Raw genomic sequence first — 19,585 nt, 5'->3', positions numbered from 1 at the left:
TTTCAGTAACTTCCCATAAGATCCATGTGTAGCAAACCTTAATGACAGTAGATAAGGGTTTGTAGGAGCTTGAATTAATTGCACGGGTCTAAGTGAGAGACAGTGCTCATTTGCTTCAAGGTTCATCTAAAGCTCAAGGTTATATGCCTGGAACTGCTTACAGTCACAATTGCTAACAGTGGTGGCTCAAAATGTGCATGCTGGAAGTAATCTACTGAAACAGCTGCTCACACTTTTAATATATTTGGAGTATATGAGGTCTTCATTCATTAATTTGTTCTCTCAACAAGGATTTATTGAATGTTTAGTATGCACCAGGCACTAGGACAAATGGAGATTAAACCGAAGAGAATGAAAAGTCATGATTTTTGCCTTTGTGGAACTTAAAGTGAAGAAGACAGAAGTTTGAAAAGTGAAAGTATAAGATAATATAGATTTGCAAATTCTGATAAGAATCCTGAAGGAAATGTATATGGTTCTGAAAAAGGGAAGGATAGGGCAGCCAGAATGGGTTCTGGGCAGAGATATCATTTAAGCTGAATCCCGTGGATTGAGTGAGAGTTGGCCAATGAGCAGTGGGAGAAGAACATTGTACATGGTGCTGGGGAGAGCACTAGCTTGGCAAATTCAAAGAAGCAAAGAAGTCATTGTGATGTCCTTCGTGAGGGGAAAATGGCTTCAGGATGAGGGATGGAGACATGTGCAACCTGTTAGGAATTTGGGACTTTTTCCCAAGGACACTGGGGAGTTGTTGAACGGTCAGTGATATAATCTGAATGAGGTTTTCAGATTAGCACTGTGTCTGCTAAGTGCATTTGGAGAATGCTTTGGAGGGGGTAAGAATAGAAATAGGGAGACCAATTATAAGTCTGTGGTAGTAATGCAGGTGAGAGACGGCAGGAACCGAGAGGTAATTAAAGAGATGAAAAAAAGGGGATGAAATCTGGAAATATTTGGAAGTAGAATCAATAGATTGACAATGGATTGGGTGTGAGGCTGGTTGGAGACAGAGAACCTGAACTCTGATAAACTCTCAGATATTCAGGTGTAGCATTTGCATGAATAAAGGTGTCATTTTACTGAAATGGGAAAGATTGGAAGAGGAGTGGATTTGGAATAGATAATTAAGAACTTCAGTTTTATTTTAGGTTTTTTTATAGGCACCCTTTGTCAGATGAAGGGTGTTTCTTTCTATTTCCAGTTTGCTACAAGTTGTTTTTTTTAAAAAAAAATGTGTGTTCAATATTATGAATTCCTTTTCTGTGTTTATTAAAACGATCAAGATTTAATTCATCTCCTTTATTTTGTTAATGTAGCAGGTTACATTGAATGAGTTTTGATTGTTAAGCCAAATTTGCATTTTTGAAATGACTCTAGTTTGGTTGTGATGTGTAATTTTTTTTACATTGCTAGGTTGGATTTGCTAGAATTTGTTTAGAATTAAAAAAAAAATCAATGTGATAAAAGAGATGGGCCTCCAATGTTCCTTTCTTACAATGTCCTTATAATTCCAGTTTTTGTAATACGATTATGATGTTCTTAAAAAAATAAGTTGAAGAGATCTTTCCTTTTGTTTTCTCTGGAAGAATATATGGGAATATTTGCAGTATTTTTTTTTTTGAAATATTTTCTAGAATTCAGTGAAACCATCTATGCCTATAGTTTTCTTTGTGGAAAAGTTTTTAAATAGTTAATTAATTTTAAAATTAATTTTAATTTTGCTAAATTGTATGTGTGTTTATAGATTATTTCTAACTCATTTAAATTTAATTTTTAAAAAAATAATATCTTTTTGCTATCTCTTCAATGTTTGTGGGATATATAGGGATATCCTTTTTTTTTGTTCATTCCTGACATTTATTATTTGTACCTTTTTTGAGTTTATCTTTTAAACAAAACTACTATTTTCTTTAATTATCCCTTTATCATATATGTTTTCTTTTCCATCAGTGTATGTTCCTATCTTTATTATTTCCTTCTTTCTTGTTTCTTTGAGCTGAATTTTCTGTTCTTTTTCTAACTTCTTAAAGTGGATACTTAGTGCATTGATTTTCAACCTCCTTCTTTTCTTTCCTTTTTTCTTTCTTTGTAAGATTTTTAAAAGTAATTTCTATAGCCAATGTGGGACTCGAGCTTACAACCCTGAGATCAAGAGTCACGTGTTCCACTACCTCAGCTAGCCAGATGCTAGCTGCTAGCTGCTAGCTAGCCAGATGCCTTCCTTCTTTTCTATTGTATGCCTTTAAAGTTATATATTTTATATAAGCATGGTTTGAATATGTATTTTTTAAACTATTGGCATAATATTGGTTATATAATTTCCTTTGTGATTTTTCCCCCCTTTGGACTGTAGGTATTTAGCAGTTTACTTCTTAATTTTCTTGACATGGACATTCTAGTTGTTCAGCTTTATTTCTATCCCCCCTCCTTTTTTTTTGTTTTTTAAAGATTTTATTTATTTATTTGACAGAGAGAGACACAGTGAGAGAGGAAACACAAGCAGGGGGAATGGGAGAGGGAAAAGCAGGCTTCCCACTGAGCAGGGACCCTGATGCAGGGCTCCATCCCAGGATCCTGAGATCATGACCTGAGCCAAAGGCAGACACACTTAATGACTGTGCCACCTAGGCGCCCCTGTTCAGCTCAATTTCATTAAAATTAAATTTCATAAAATTAAAGAACATACTCTGATATGATTTTGATTTTTTTTTGAAATATGTTCAGATTTGCCTTATGGTTCTGAATGTGGCAGTTTTGGTAAATGTCTTATGTGGTTTTTTTGGTTTTATTTTGTTAATTAGCATACAGGGCAATATTGGTTTCTGGAATAGAATTCAGTGGTTCATCACTTACCTACAGCACAGAGTGCTCATCACAAGTGCCCTCCTTGATACCTGTCATCCATCTGGCCCATCCCCCATCCACCTCCCTCCATCAACCCTCAGTTGGTTGAGCAGAGAGCCCGATGTGGGACTCAATCCCAGGACCCTGAGATCATGACCTGAGCAGAGAGCCCGATGTGGGACTCAATCCCAGGACCCTGAGATCATGACCTGAGCCGAAGGCAGCAGCTTAAACCACCGAGCCACCCAGGTGCCCCTACCCTATTCTTTATCCACTCGTCAGTCGATGGACATTTGGGCTCCCTCCATAGTTTGGTCGTTGTTGATAATGCTGATATAAACGTCAGGGTGCATGTACCCCTTTGCATCTGTATTTTTGTATCCTTAGGGTAAATATCTAATAATGCAGTTGCTGAATTGTGTCCTGTGTGTTCTTGAAAAGAATGTGTGTTCTGTAGTCACTAAGTTCAGTGTTCTACGTGTATGTCCGTCAGGAAAAGTTTGTTATATTTGTGTTGTTTAGATCATCTGTATCCTTACTGATTCTTATTTATTATTTTAGCTGTGAGACATGTGAGTTAAAATCTTCCACTATAGGGGTGCCTGGGTGGCTCAGTGGGTTAAGCCGCTGCCTTCGGCTCAGGTCATGATCTCAGGGTCCTGGGATCGAGTCCCGCATCGGGCTCTCTGCTCGGCAGGGAGCCTGCTTCCCTCTCTCTCTCTCTCTCTCTCTGCCTGCCTCTCCATCTACTGTCAAATAAATAAATAAAATCTTTAAAAAAAAAATCTTCCACTATAATTGTAGATTTGACTATTTTTCTTTCTTTCTTTCTTTCTTTCTTTCTTTCTTTCTTTCTTTCTTTCTTTTTTTTTTATTTTCTGAAGCTGTGTGGCAAGGTGCACGCAGCAAATGTGGGATTGTTGTATCTTTCTGGTGTACTGCATTTTTATTGTGCAATGATCTTCTTTAACTCTGATAACATTTCTTGTTCCAAAGTCTTTCTTACCCTTAGCAGTATAGCTACCATTGGTTTCTTTTGGTTCATGGTTTCATGGTATATCTTTTTTCTTATCATTTTACTTTTAACCTTTCTGTATTATATTCAGATTATTTCTTTAAGCAGTATATAGTTTTTTTTTCAAAATCCATCCTGATGGTCTTTATCTTTTTAAATTTTATTTGGGAGAGAGAGAGTGTGAACATGGGTGGAGGGAGAGGCAGAAGGAGAGGGACAAGCAGACTCCCTGCTGAGCAGGGATCTCAATACAGGGCTCAATTCCAGAATCATGAGCTGAGCCAAAGTCAGATACTTAACTGACTGAGCCACCTAGGCACCCTGTCAGTTTTTGTCTTTTAATTGAAACACTTAGTCCATTTACATGGAAGGTAATTAGTGAAAAATCTGGGCCTGTATCTACCATTTTACTATTGCTTTTTATTTGTTCCATTTTTTTTAATCTCTTCTTTTTTGGGGGATTACTTCCTATTATCTCAAGTTAAAGATTATTTTAAAGATTATTTTACCCTTTTTATATTGGTTATCGTAGAGATTATATTACACATCCTTGACTTTTTAAAGTTTAATATTAATTAATACTTTGTCCTTATACCGAATAATGTGAAATTCTTAAGACTACTGAGAATCAATATGGTTTGGGATCAGCAGTGGTATGTGATCTATGATGGTTAACTTCTTGTGTCAACCTGCCTAGGCCACAGTATTTGGTCAAACCTAGTCTAAATGTTTCTGTAAAGAAATTTTTTTAGATGAGATTAACAGTACACATTTGTAAAGTCTTTTTTTTTTTTTTAAATTCAGTAGACTTTGGGGTGCCAGGGTGACTCAGTAGTTAAGCAACTGCCTTCAGCTCATGATCCTGGGATCCTGGGATCCAGCCCTGTATAGGCTCCCTACTCAGCAGGGAGTCTGCTTCTCCTTCTCCCTCTCCCCATCTCCTTTCTTATGCTTTCTCTCTCTCTGAAATAAATAAATAAAATCTTTAAAAAAAATAAAAGTCAGTAGACTTTGAATAAAGCAGATTATCTTCCACAACATAGGTGGTACTTACCCAATCAGTTAAACCTTTAAAAAAAAAAAAAAGACTGGCATCCTCTGAGGAAGAAGGAATTCTACCTCCACACTGCCTTTGAACTCAAACTGCAACATCAACTGTTCCCTGGATCTTTAGCAGCCTGCTGTGCAGATTTTGGACTTGCCAGCCCCCACAACCACGTGGGCCAATTCCTTAAAATAAACTTCTCTCTCTCTCTCTCACACACACACGCACACACACACTCTCTCTCTCTTTCTCTCTCTCTCTCTCTCACACACACACACACATATATACATACCCTATTTTCTGTTTCTCTGGAGAACTCTGGAAACCTGAGGAATACAGAGTCCCAAATGAAACCCTGGGGAGTTTACAAGGGTTTTTTTCCTTGGCAGGGCCCAAACTCTCATTTTTGTGTCCTTGACTTATGAGTTGGTCAGAAGCTTTACTCAGTTTCTCTGCCTCTTGGCCTTCTCTATGTGACTTTGAAGACCTCCCTTAGGGAAGAAGCAGTCCCCAAAACTAGGCTTGTTTCTCTGGGTTTCTTTCTTTTGTTAGGTCTTCACCTGGTAATTTTCACTGCCATGTGCATTTTCTGGTGCCCTCAAACATGTGTAGTAGAATGGCTTCCCCAGATTTTCTAGGTGTTCTCAGTGGAGGGTTGGTCAGTGTGATTTATCTGGTCCACTCTTACCAGCAGGGCTTCTCCTGGCATTGGTGGTTGTCTGTCCTTCTAGATCAAAATCTGTGCAGCAAGTGTCAGGCCCTTTTTGAATTAAGACTTCGATTCTGCTTTTGTTAATTTTGAGGCGCTTTTGAGACATCCATAGTAAAATAACAGGAAAGTGGTTGGTTAACAAATTCAGAAGTCAGGAAGAGGGATCTCTGAGGAGAAACATTTTTGTATAGGTGGTTTGCATACAGGACTAAAGATGATGACAGGAGTGAGGAGGCACTTAGGAGAGAGTGTAGATTGAGAAAAGAATAAAGAATAGGGCCTGGGAATGCACTTTGGGGAACTCCAATGTTTGGCAGTGACAGGAGGAGGTATGAGGGAAGCACTAGGAAGAGGTTGTCAGAGGGATGGGAGAAAACCACGAGAGTGTCGTGTCATCGAGGAAGGGAAAAGATTTAAAGAGGTGAGAATGATTTATCTGATGAAAAGTCTGATAAAATAAGGCCTAAAACTTATCTTACTCAGATAACTTTCAGTCCTTATTTTGAACCTTGCATGTACAGCGGAGACACTTGATAGACGCCCGCACTGGCGAAGCAGTGTGGGTGGACAGCCCCACGCAGGACTGTGGGAGGCCCGCCCAGCAGCCCTCACCCCAGTGGCTTTCAGTCTCTAATCTGATAATGAGCTCCACGCTATCTCAACTTGAAAGACTTATTTGAAACCTGGGCTCTGTCCTTTTGGCAAATAACTTGGGTAACACCTGTCAAGAGGAAAGAAGGATAGTAGTGTTCCTATTTCTTCCCAATACTTACCAGCTCTTCAGGGAGCAAACCTGTTATTTCTTGTTCTAAACCAAGACACAGCTGCACCTCCTGAGGTGAGCTTTCATTGCTCGCCCCCACAGAAATCCTCTAACATTGGCTGTCTCACCAGAACCAGGAGGCCCAGGACATGCTGATTTCTCATCCTAGAGATGCATGCTTTCTCACAGCAAGCCTTTTCTATTCTGAGCTCTCAGTGTAGCTTTCTTTAGTCTTTGGTCCAGAGGAAAATTTAGGCTAAAGGAGAACTTGTTACTTCTATATGCCAGTATTTCGGGGAAAATCCAGTTTCAGGGACTGGGAAAAATGGCGGTAACAGAGTGCATGTAATTCACGATAATCTCCTTACTTTTCTAGAAAACATTAAAGCCTGGTTGTTTCCCTTTGGAAACATGTGTTTGCATATTTATGGTGAGTTTGACTACTCAACACACAGGCAGTAACCAGACTAGTGAAAGGGGGCGTTCCTAGCGAGGAAAACAGTCACCCCAAAGCCCATTCCTCATGTGGGGCAAATGTGGAGTAAAATACAGGCCCTTGCTCTGAGCCTAGTAATTTGGAACCGTGTGCAAAATGAATTTGGTTATTTCTTTAATTTGTCTGATTCACACCTGATGAGGCAATCAGAGCCTCTGAGTGAGGCATGAAATTATATAGCAAAATGGTTCACTCAAAAGGGAGAATGCTTCAGAGAGAAGCCGTTCTGCCGCTTTGGGGAAAAGCTGTTTGGACACAGTTTAAAGCCTCATTAAATGTGGTTTTTAATCAATGCAATCCTGGCCAAGTTTAACCCTATTCACTTGGTGGATCTTGATGGTTATTAAAGAGTATCTACATCATATATGATAATATCCTTACGAGTGAGATTAAGTAATTTGTTGCATGACTGGTGAGATGACACAACCCAAAATGTTTTAATTCTATGCAGTTGAGTCACTGAGTCTTTCTGATGTTGAGCCCTAAATGCAGTGTGGGAACGACGGGGTACTTGCCCTGCCTGCATCACAAGATTGTAAAGATCAAACAGAATGATATATGGGAAGCTGTAGAGAAAGATGGGGCTTTGTTTACTGTAATGTAATCACCTCCTCTTCAGAAATTGCGACTGTGGTTTTACCTCTTGTCAATCACTAAGTGTTGGAAACTTTCTGTATCACAGCACTTTTCCAGTGTATCAGCCTCCAGTGCTCACAAACCTTTAGGAGACTTTAAAAAAGCAAAAAGAAAAGTAGAAAAGGCTACTATAAGCATAGAGGAAAGTAACCAAGAACTTAATCTGAAAAGGTTATAGACAGTGCCTTGTGATTAGTCATTTTATCAGCTTAAAAGGAAAAGTGAATTTTTATTGGCTGATGATGGTTATAATAGATAATTCTGTCAGCACCAAAGCCATTAAGCATACCAAAAGAGAGCAGGATAAGGTTGGTGTATTGTAGGGTTCTCCAGAGAAATAAAATCAGCTGGATATGTACATATATATCCTCATAGCTATCTATCTATCTATCTATCTGTCTGTCTCTTTGTTTTTAAAGATTCATTAATTTATTTTAGAGAGAGGGAGAGAGCACACAAGCAGGGGAAAGGGCATAGAGAGGAAGAGAATCTCAAGCAGACTCCCTGCTGAGAGCAGAGCCTGTTGCAGGGGCTCGATCTCACACCCCGAGATTAGGGCTGAAATCCAGAGCTGGCTGCTTAACTGAGTGAGCCACTGAGAGGCTCCATTTATCATAAGAAATTGGCTTACCTGATTACAGAGGTGAGAGGTCCCATGATCCGCCAACTGTAAGCTGAGAAACCAAGAAAGCTGCTGGTGTGATTCAATCCAGGCCCAGAGCCCTGAGAACCAGGGAAGCCAGTGGTAGGAGTCTTGGGGTCAGGCCTGAGAGCCGTGAGTACACATGTCCAAGGGCAGCTCAACCAGAGAGCGAGTCATTCTTCCTCTGTCCTTTGGTTCTACTCAGGCCCTCCATGATGCCCACCTGCACTGATGGGACAAGCTACTCTTTCAGTTTACCTATCCAAATGCGACTCTCTTCCAGAAACACTCTTGTAGACACACCCAGAAATAATGTTTTACTAGCTGTCTGGGCATCCCTTAGAACCAGTCAAGTTGACACAGAAAATTAACCATCGCAACTGGAGAAGAGACAAGAGAGAAAAAAAGAAAAAGAAAGAGCAGGTGTATCAAGAGTGAGTAGCATAAAGCAGCAACAATGACGAAAAGTGATAATGAAGGCAATAATAAGAAACCCTGGATCGGTGGAGAAAGAAATTTTATTTTTTATTTTATTTTATTTTTTAAAAGGCTTTATTAATTTGAGAGAGAGAACACAAGCAGGGGAGTGGCAGGCAGAAGAAGAGTGAGAAGTAGGCTTCCTGGCGAGCAGGGACCCTGGTGCAGGGCTCCATCCCAGGACCCCGGGATCATGACCTGAGTGGAAGGCAGGTGCTTAACTGACTGAGCCACCCAGGTGCCCTGAGAAGGAAATTTTAAAGTTTTTAAGTTTGGAAGGGCTAGACACCATTTAGTCCAGGCATGGCATATCCATAGGCATGAGGGGCAAATTCCCTGTCTTATTTATGCCTGCAGCAGACATTGCTGGTTATTCGTTGTACACTTTCTACTCAGTCAGGGTATCTGAGTGAAAAGGCAAAAAGTGATTCTCAAAGCTGAAGTACCTCCTCTGTGAGATCATAAAGAGTTTCACCTAGAGTCATTGGAACAGTGTGCAAAAGGGATGGCTCTAACTTGCTAAATTACCTGGTTCTCATGGGATAAGACCAATAGAGCCTTGGGTCTTAGGATTAGGGCCCACTATAATGAGTTCATTTTAACTCGATCATCTACAAATACTATTTCCAAATGCAGTCACATTCTAGTGCTTGGAGCTTCAATATGTTAATGGGGGGGGGGCATGACTTAGCCCACCATGGTGAGGTTCAGCTTTCCCTAAGTGTTAGGCGTCTGGCTATGGGAACAGCTAGAATCTAGTCAAATGACTTTCTTAATAAAGCCATGATTAACCTTAGGACCCATTTATCAAGAAGCTGCAAATAATAGACCATGTGGCTGAATTCATAGACCATTATAAATTCTATGTTTATTGTATAATAAGGATGTTCAAGGTGGATATTACTATGGTTAAGAAGAAGAGGGAGGGGCGCCTGGTTGGCTCAGCGCGTTAAGCCTCTGCCTTCGGCTGGTGTCATGATCTCAGGGTCCTGGAATCGAGCCCCGAATCAGGCTTTCTGCTCAGCAGGGAGCCTGCTTCTCCCTCTCCCTCTGCCTGCCTCTTTGCCTGGTTGTGATCTCTCTCTCTCTCTGTCAAATAAATAAGTAAAATATTTAAAAAAAAAAAAAAGAAGAAGAAGAGGAAGAAGAGGGAATGGCCAGGCAGAGGTGACACCCTGTAAGCAGAGTATAATTCCTATGAAACTTGAGAGAATGATTCCTTTGAAATAATTCCTTTGAAATAATTCCTATGAAAGAGTGAAGTTTTGCTATTCTGCTGCTAGTTATGGGAATGGTCCAAGAACAACTAGAGCTTGGGCAGCTGGCTGATATCCTTAGACGTCTCCTCTATACAAAAAGAGCTAAAGATAAATATATGAACAGGGAGATGAGGAAACCACCATGTTCTCTGCCACTGGATAGAGTACACAGGCACTTGAGATGGGCAAAGCTCTCCACTGCTTGAGAGCCCTGCTACCCAAGAGAAATACTGGAATTTGTCTTTGGTGCTGATTCTGTCCTTCCCATCTTTCCCTTCCAGTTACCCCATTGTATGGTGGCATCCTTTCCATCTCCCTCAAACAGCCGGGACTATGTTCTCTGTCCTTCTTTGTCCTGTTGAAAACTGTTTTTAATCTAAAATAGATTAATTCACATTTAGGTGTGAATGACTGATAAGGGTTTAAAGTGGCTCTGTCTTGAGTGATTTGTAAGTGACTGTCTAGGCCTTAAATTAGAGGAGCAAAGCTACAAGGCTAGACACATGAATCATCCCGTTCTAAACAACACCTCCTTTATTAGCTAATCAGTCCCTAAACTAAAATGCCACTGTGTTCATTTATCCCCTACGATTGTCAGTGATCTAGGAATTTGCTGATTACATTAACAATTTTTCTTTAATTCCAGGAAGATGCAAAATAGAAAGTTATGAAGATATGAACCTAGGATTGATTGGTTGCCATGCTTATTAAATCACCCACCTCTGCCCGGGCAATCTAATCTGGTTTATCCAGGATTGGTTAGTGCAAGCTTGCCCTTCAGCTCTTACCAGAGCCTCCTCCCTTTAGCTGGCTTAGAAGTATAAATCCAGTCCTGGTGGTTCTTTGGTAGTCAGAAAGGAACTGTTCTTTCTACCATGATCTTGATGCTGCCAAATAGGGCAGAATCACTAAGAGAAGGACTTCATTTCTTTCAGGAACGAAACTCACTGTCTTCCTTCTTTATCTGTGCTCAGAAACACTCAGTCTATTATCTAACTCAGTCAAAGAGAGAGGGTATAGATATCTTGGTCCAGGGGAGGTATGTGTGTAGACACAGGTGTAGGTATAGGCATAGGCTTAGGTATTGGGGCAGGTATAGATAAAGGAGTTGGCAGAATCTGTGGGAGGTGAGGATTGCCCAGGACTGCATGTTTCTTGGATCCAGACTTAATTCCTGACTGTCCCTCAGTAGCTCTGGAGCATGGTTTTTGGTCAGCCACGACACGTGGTTGTCAGCTGCCGTGGAGTCTCCCTGGCAGAGAGCCAACACCCTCACCTGTCAAGAGAGTTCACAGTACCCTCCAAAAGACAGGTGGGATTTCTCCCAGGGGGTTAACACAAAAACAGAAAATCATAGCTCTTGCTCTATCTCTTATTCCAACAATTGACCTAATAACTGTATAGGACGTAGTAGCAAGTGGTGGAGACAGGCGAAAGGACCAGCAGATAATAAATAATTCAGTGAGAAATCACCAAGTTCATGTGATTGGAGAGTTTTTTGATAAGTAGAACATGTTTCCAAACACTCATTACATTCTATTATTATCGCAAAGCTAATTTATTCTGGTTTAAAAAGTTATTTTCTGTGAAAAGAATGGCTGGGGGAACTGAAAGTTCTGGGTAGACCAATCCCATAGTTACCTTTAAATAACTTACATTAAAATGCATTTTTAAGTTAATTGTCAGCTCATTGAGTTTCTTTGGTCTTGGGATCCAACAGGTGCCATTATATACTTGAAGGCTTTATTCTTGCAGAAAATGGAAGGATGAAGATTCAAGTCTGTGTTCTCAGCAGACACCCCAAAGCATGATATTCCTGTTTGGTTGGGTGAATTTTTCCAGGGGTGTGATGAAGTTGACTGATGGCCTGCTTAGCTATCTGTCTGCCTGCCCACCCACATGTTTTTCTTTCCTCTAGTTTATAATTATGTTTATTTGATATACATACAAAAAAATTAGGTACTCTAGAAGAAAAAAAGAAGCTACACCTCAAAAACTAAAACTTGGGGCCCCTGTGTGGCTCAGTGGGTTAAGCCTCTACCTTCGGCTCAGGTCATGATCCCAGGGGCCTGGGATCGAGCGGCGCATGGGGCTCTCTGCTCAGCAGGGAGCCTGCTTCCCTTCCTCTCTCTCTCTGCCTGCCTCTCTGCCTACTTGTGATCTCTGTCAAATACATAAATAAAATCTTAAAAACAAAACAAAACAAAACAAAACAAAACTAAAACCTCAAACAGTACCAAGAAACCCCTTTAAAATGTCTCTTTTCCCACAATTTCTTAGTTCTGTACCCTACAGGCAGCCACCATTAACCGTTTCTTACATGTTTTTCCAAAGATCTACTAAGTAAATTTTAATATAAATGTATTTGTTTCTCTCCTTCACATATATAATCATACTATACCTGTGGTACTGTGTCTTGCTTTTATCATTAAGTAATATTTCTCAGTTGTTATACTTTTTAAAAAAAATTATTTGAGAGAGTGAATACATGGGGGGGGGGGCAGAGGCAGTGGGAGAGAGAATCCAAGCAGACTTCATGTTGAGCAGGGTGCCCCACACAGGGCTCAATCTTATGCTGAGAGCGTGACCTGAGCCGAAACCAAAAGCCCAACCAACTGTGCCACCGAGGTGCCCCTCTCAGTTATTACTTGTCCTTCCTCTCTATCTGTCTGTCTATCTATCATTGGCCAAATTCTTTGTAATGTCTGCATAGCATCCCGTTTTATGAATGTACCCTAATTTACTTAGTCACTTGTCTATTGATGGTTGGATTGTTTTGTCTTTAGCTGAAATGATTTCTAAGGTGGAGGGGGGAACCCTGGGCTTTGTTTTGGTAGCAGGACTCTTCTAGATTGTTGGGACAGTTGAGGGGCATTTGTGGAGGCTGGGTGGAAAAAGGAGAAGGGTTACCTCAGAGGACAGATGTCTAGTAGGGGACTGGGTGAAGTCTTGCTATGTGGGATGAGGTTTGATTCTGTCCTCTACCTCCCCAGGAAATCCCATTTAGCAAACAGTATTGTATTCCTCTGACGTGCTAGGCACTGTGGTAGATTCTGTCTCCTGAGCACGGCAGTAAACAAAAGCCAGTCTCTGCTATCATGGGGTTTACATTCAGTGAAGGGAAATAAAAGTAAAAGTAAATAAACATGTAACTTTTCTTTTTTAAAAAAATATTTTTGTGGGGTGCCTGGGTGGCTCAGTGGGTTAAAGCCTCTGCCTTCGGCTCAGGTCGTGATCTCAGGGTCCTGGGATCGAGCCTCGCATCAGGCTCTCTGCTCAGCAGGGAGCCTGCTTCCCCCTCTCTCTCTGCCTGCCTCTCTGCCTACTTGTGATCTCTGTCTGTCAAATAAATAAATAAAATCTTTAATAATAATCTTTAAATAAATAAATAAAAATATTTAAATAAATAAATAAAATCTTTAAAAATCTATATTTTTGTGTTTGGTGGGGAGAGTGCAGCTGTGAGGGGAGGAGGAGCAGAAGGAGAGAATCCTCAGGCAGACTCCCCTCTGAGCAGCAGAGAGCTTGATCTCTCGACCCATAAGATCATGACCTAAGCCAAAACCAAGAGTCTGATGCTTAACTGACTGAGCCACCCAGGTGTCCCAAACATGTGACTTTTCTAAAGACAAATTATGTAGGAGCTGGAGAGTGACATTAAGGGTGTTGCAGTTGTCTCCCCTGGAGGCAATGGTGTGGGATGCCTCAGGCAAGATGGGTTCATGGTGGGCTGAACAGAGACTGCTGGCTGGTGCAACCCCATCTGGGTTGCCAGGAATGCCTGGGGGTCCCCCTCCCCTTGCATCCACATTCCCACACAGGCCAGCCTCCAACAGGGCGGGGTGGCAGCTGCCGCCTCTGCAGCCATCTCCTTTCCAGGTCTGTGGTAGAATTTCGGGAGAGGGAGATGGGAGGAGAGGAAAATCATAGAGGAACGTGTTGGTGGCCCAGGGAAAGATGCGGATATTCTATCATCCGATTAATTCAACATCGCTGAATCACCGAAGGGCATCTCATCATTCACTGTCTGGCAGGGGGCAGGGAAAATTATTCATTATTCAACATGAGCTGAAATGAAAACGCCACACTTTGTAAAACATGCAAGGTTACCTACTATGGTAACTGCTCCCAGAGTTTTAATGTGTCTGCAGCACGGCTAATTAACTTGCTCCGAGCTTCGTTGGAATTCCTATTTGAGATGATTGTCTTGGTTACTGAATGTACCACGGAGAGCAGGAATGTCAAGAAAGCCATTGGGGGCTCTAGCAAACAGCCCTTCTGCAGAGTTCTCTCAGCCACCAGCGGAAAGGACCGTCCCGTGACCCTGTCTGGTCCGTCTCAGACTCATGGGCTGTGCAGGTTCTCCAGAAGTCGCCTAGCCCATTGTGTTCTGTGTGTTGTGGCTTAGCGTCCAGGCCCTGAAGTCCGACCAGTCTGGGATTTCACATTTGCTGGTAGCCATTAACTGCGAACCTTGGGTGTTGAACGGCTCTGTCTCCTCATCTGTGAAGTCAGGCTACTTCAGGTCCATGCTTTGGAGAGATACTATATAAAACTTACAGTAGATGTGTTTGTAGAGCACCTAGGCTGTCTTCAGTTCTCACTAAATCGTTTTCTCCTCATCTCCTCCTCCTCATTCTTCCTCATTACCACCACCACCATATTTTTTTCCTTTCTGCCTTTGTGTCTCATTGGTGTGCTGGGATTGGGGGTGTTCTGTCCAAACTGGGCAAACTGTAAGGGCAATGTTGGCACAGACAAAACCCTTTTTTAAAGCCTCAAGGAGTGAAAAATTGGGTGACCTGAGGTCTGGTAGGTCCAGTCTTTGCCGCCACCACATTATTTTGGTCAATCCCTTCTTCTCTTTGGGGTCTGTCCTCCTCTTTGGCAGGACTAATCTCTCATGTCCCATCTTGCTCAGAGGAGAGTGGTGTCTAAAGGAGCACACCTAGGTAAGTTGGGGTGTGTTTGGCAGTAAGTAGCTAAGTAACCAAGTAACAGAGGCTTAAACAAATGCCTTAGACTTAAGAAAATTTCTTAACAAGTTTTAGCAAACCAAATACAGCAATGCATAGTTAGATTATATATTATAACCAAGCTGAATTAGCTTTCTCTCTTTATCCCCTGAATATAGTTCATTTTAATGATTGACTTAACATGTATGTAGTTTCTTCCTCAACAACATTCAACCATTTCTTGAGAATATTGGTGGCATCTTATATGACTTTGTACCTCCCAGAGTTTCTAGGTTAGTATTTTGCCAAGTAAGTATTTGTTGATTTAAACAAAAAAAAAATTAGAATAAATGCAAAATCCTGGATAATCATCATAATACCCAGTACGTTACCACCAGGTATGTCTTAACTCTATCAACAACTTTGTAAATTAGTAGATTGCTAAGACTTCTTTTTTTAGCTAAGTGGTTTACATATATAATTCCTTGAGAGCTCTTAACACATCACAAGAATATTATTAAACAACAATTAACCTTGTGAACAAAAGAGAAGTCATGAACATTATTTATTACTTTGCCAGTCTTAATAAAGACCTAATGTGCTAATAGCTTCTCATGGAGACAGCTGCCATCAGTTAAGTAAAAACATCATTAAGTTGCAATCACAAGTATCAATAGAGGCAGAAACTACTAGTTTTCTGGTTGCTGGCAGGCATTTACTGGTTTATGGGTATGCATTCCAATAGCTTTCTGTTGTATTGTGTTATTTTATGACTGCCTATTAAATACACCCACATCTATACACATTTCCTGAATGTTAAGTGGAGAGACATTTTAAGAGCATCACACCCAACATTTTTCAAACTGTGTCCCAAAGATCCCTTAAGAGTTTCTGGAAAACTCTTAAGGGACTTTCTGGGTGTTGTCAGGTCAGGAAGAATATATAGTTCAATGGGAAAAGCAGAGCAATTTTGTAAGGGTATCTTGATACAAGATTCATCTTGGCTCAGTCATTTTGATGTAGATCTTGTGTCATGGCATGGCTATACAAAATGACCCTGTAAAACCATAAAATCATTGGTTGCTATCATCAGTGATGTGAGCAATATCTACCCTTGATTTTTATTCCACCCCAACCCCTACTCCTGTTACGGTGGTTTTCATTTCCCACTTTATTCACTGACCTATTGTTTGAATTTTTATGCATATTTATTATTTTTACTCAGAAAAATATTAAAGATATTTCTTAGAAGTCTGATTAAACTGGGAAAGGTTCTGAGGACCACGAGGCTTATCTCCACAAACCAGCATTACGTGGGAATATTATGAAATGAAAATGTGTATTACCAAAAGTTCTGAGAGAACTGGTAGAAATATAATTGGCAATTTCCTGTACAGTCTGGAGCTGAGAATAAAGGGCTAAATATCTGTACACAAAGTGTCTTTAACTCTGATGGAAGAATGGATTTAAGACATGGACCAGCCAAGGTGTAAGACATCCTCAGAGAGTTCCTGAGCCTCACCTCCTCTCTGAACCTCCTCCACCCCCACTTATCCTTCAGTTTGATCCTATCTCTGCTTCTCTGCCCTGGAATGGTGTTGGCAGTGTGGTAAAGCTCAGGTAGAGTATGGGCTTTTTAATTTTTCACATTCTTGATGTATTAGTTTCCTGGCTGCTGTAACACATCTCCACACACTTGGCAGCTTAAAATAACAGAAATTTATTCTCTCATAGTTCTGAAGACCATAAATCCCAAGTCAAGTGTCAGCAGGGCCATGCTTCCCCTGGGGGCTCTAGGGGAGTATCTTTCCCCGAATCTTTCCTTTCCAGAAGGTGGATTCAGGTTTTTTTTGGTGTGTGGCTGCAGAGCTCCAGTCTCTGCCCCTGTTTTCATTTGGCCTTTTCCTGTGTGTGTGTGTGTGTTTGTTTGTTTGTTTCTTTCTTTCTTTCTTATCTTATTTATTTGAGAGAGAAAGAGAGAGAGAGAGAGAGAGAGAGAGCGAGCATGAGCCGGAGGAGGGGCAGAGGGAGAGAGAGAAGCAGACTCCCCACTGAGTAGGGAGCCTGTCCCAGGGCTCCATCCCAGGGCCACAGGATCAGGACCTGAGACACTTAACCAACTGAGTGACCCAGGTGCCCTGTGTGTCTTCTGTTTCTTATAAGGACACTTGTCATTGGATTTAGGGCCCACTCAGATAATCCAGAATCACCTCCTCATCTCAAAGCCCTTAACTTAACTATATTTGCAAAGATCCTTTTCCCAAATAAGGTAACATTCAGTCTTTTACCATATAAGTTAATGTTCACAAGTTCTGGGGATTAGGATGTGGATATATCTTTTTGATGTGGATATATCTACTATATTCGGTAATTTAAAAAGAAAATGGGCAATTTTTTTTTAGAAGCTGGAAGTTTAATTGATTGTGTTTTCTCCTGAGTCAAAACGTTCCTTGGTCAAAACATATGCTGGTAGCCCAGTGTCACTTCCCTGTCTTGTGAGCTCACCTCTAGGTCAGCTGGAGCCACTTACGTTCTTTTGGCCCTTTCACATGAGCTTTGACTAAACTTACATGGCTAAACTTAAGTTTGGAAACCCCTACTTCTTGTCTTACAACTTCACTTTTCTGTGAGGAAATGAAGACCCATAGGTTGCCAAGCACACTGCTTTTGAGTCCTACGGGCTGCACATTCAGTCCCACCTTTGCCAATCGCCAGTTCTGGGACTGTTGTTGTATTACCTGCTTCATGACTCTTTAATTGCTTCATGGGTAAAGAGATGATAGTAATACTTCTTCTGCCTCTAACTTGTTAGAATTGGTATGAGTATAAAAATGAGCTTTGAAAATAGGTATGAAGCTCTGTTTTTGATGTTATGATGATTTTCCAAAATACATTTGAAATTGGCCCTGAAATGTGTTTATGTCTCTACATTAAAAGTGAACAGGCAAATGGGTTATTATGAACTCTGAGCTAGAAAGGACTTACTCTGCTAGCATGACCTGCAGCTCTCTCTGGGGCTACTGAGAACACATACAAGGATTATAATTTAAAGGCAGCTCTGAATAATAGGACCAGTGTAGAGCAGAGTTGGCAAATTCACAAGCTTAGGCTGGGCAGGTAATGTATTCAGATAAAGGAGGGGAGAGTAAGAAAAATAAGACATGTAATGGAAAATGGTTGTGGGGCAGTGACAGGGAGTAGTGGGGACTGCAGTGACCTGGGGTCTGTGGAGCAGCATTTGGTTCAGTCTAAGGGAAATTGCTACTCTTTGGTTGCTTGCCAATTGTTGCCATTGAGATGCAAGTCTGGTAAGTTAGATCTTCCCAAGGAAGAAATCTGGAGTTTTACATGAAATATTCCTGTATCATTAGGTGGTTAGGCTGGCCTCTGCTGTGACAACACACAGCCCCCACATTCCTGTGGCTTAACAAAAGTTTATTTCTCCTACATGTGAAGTCCTCCGGGAGTCTGGGAGTCAGCGATCCAAGCTCTGCTGTCTTAAGACCAGGTTTCCATGTTTCTAGTGGGTTGAATTCATCATATTGTATTATGGGTTGAACTGTGTCCCTCTAAAAAGATATGTTGGAGGTTTAACCCCTAATACCTGAGAATGTAACCTTACTTAGGGATAGGGTCTTTACAGAAGTATTCATGTTGAAGTGAGGTCATCATGTAAGCCCTAATGCCTTATGGCTGGTATTCTTCTAAAAAGGAGAAATTTTGGACTGAAGGACATGGACACAGGGAGAATGCCATGTGATGATATGGAGTTATACTGCCTTAAGGCAAAGCACTGGCAGAGGCAAGGACAGAGCCTGGAACAGATCCTTCCCTAGGACCTTCAGAGATAGCATGGTCTGGCCAATCCCTTGATCTCAAGCTTCTAGAGCTCCAGAATTCCTCCCCCACCTTAAGATTTCATTTATTTATTTGGCAGAGACAGAGCAAGTGAGCACAAGAAGGCAGAGAGTCAGAGGAAGAAGGAGAAGCAGGTATCCCACTGAGCGGGGAGCCTGATATAGGGCTCGATTCCAGGACCCTGAGATCAGGAGCTGAGCGGAAGGCAGGCACTTCCACTCAGACTGAGCCATCTGGGTGCCCCTAGTCCTCCAGAATTCTGAGGCAATAAATTCTGTTGTTTAACCCGATCAGTTTGTGATACTTTGTAACAGCAACCCTAGGAAGCTAGTACACACACACACACACACACACACACACACACACACACAGGAGCTTCTCTTGCCTCAGCCTTGAAGATACATGTCCTTTGTGTTCACAGTCCATGGGCCAGAGGCAGCCACGTAGCCCCACTGACTACAAAGGCTGGGAAGTATACTCAGAAGATAAATGGATGTTGGTGAGTGCCAGTAATACCTATACTCTACTTCTGATTTTAGGTCTTAGTATCTAATACAGTTTGAAAAAAAGGAAAGCAAGACTGAGGAAGCATACACTGAATGTGCCAAACAAACCATCCTTTGGACTTGGTATCACGAGTGGGGTCCTGAGGATAAGCACATGGGCAGTGCTGGTCCATTCGTGGGGTAGGATTTGTGCTTCTGATGGAGTGCTCATGGGCAAGGACAAGCACAGTTGGTACATGGAGACTTTGACATCAAGTGCAGGTCTGAGCTTGGAAAAAGGATTCCAGAACATGAAATAGAGCAACATGGGGGGTTTGGAAACCAGAGAATGCAAAGTTTTAGATGGAGCTGATCTCTTTTCTATCCTATGGTCCCC

General features: G+C 41.4%; 1 long non-coding RNA gene across 1 annotated transcript in view; it reads left to right on the top strand.

Annotated features, from left to right (window-relative positions):
- LOC116590023 overlaps positions 1-19,199 on the top strand; it is a 62,100-nt gene extending 42,901 nt beyond the window's left edge. The window contains exon 4 of the long non-coding RNA XR_004285493.1: positions 19,125-19,199. This is a non-coding gene — a long non-coding RNA (uncharacterized LOC116590023). The remainder of the gene's footprint in view (positions 1-19,124) is intronic.
- The last annotated feature ends 386 nt before the right edge of the window (positions 19,200-19,585 follow it).

Source organism: Mustela erminea, chromosome 5 (genome assembly GCF_009829155.1).
Source record: "Mustela erminea isolate mMusErm1 chromosome 5, mMusErm1.Pri, whole genome shotgun sequence".
NCBI classification, from domain to species: Eukaryota; Metazoa; Chordata; class Mammalia; order Carnivora; family Mustelidae; genus Mustela; species Mustela erminea.
The sequence above is the reverse complement of the archived record's forward strand: the minus strand, read 5'-3'. Positions and strand labels throughout refer to the sequence as shown.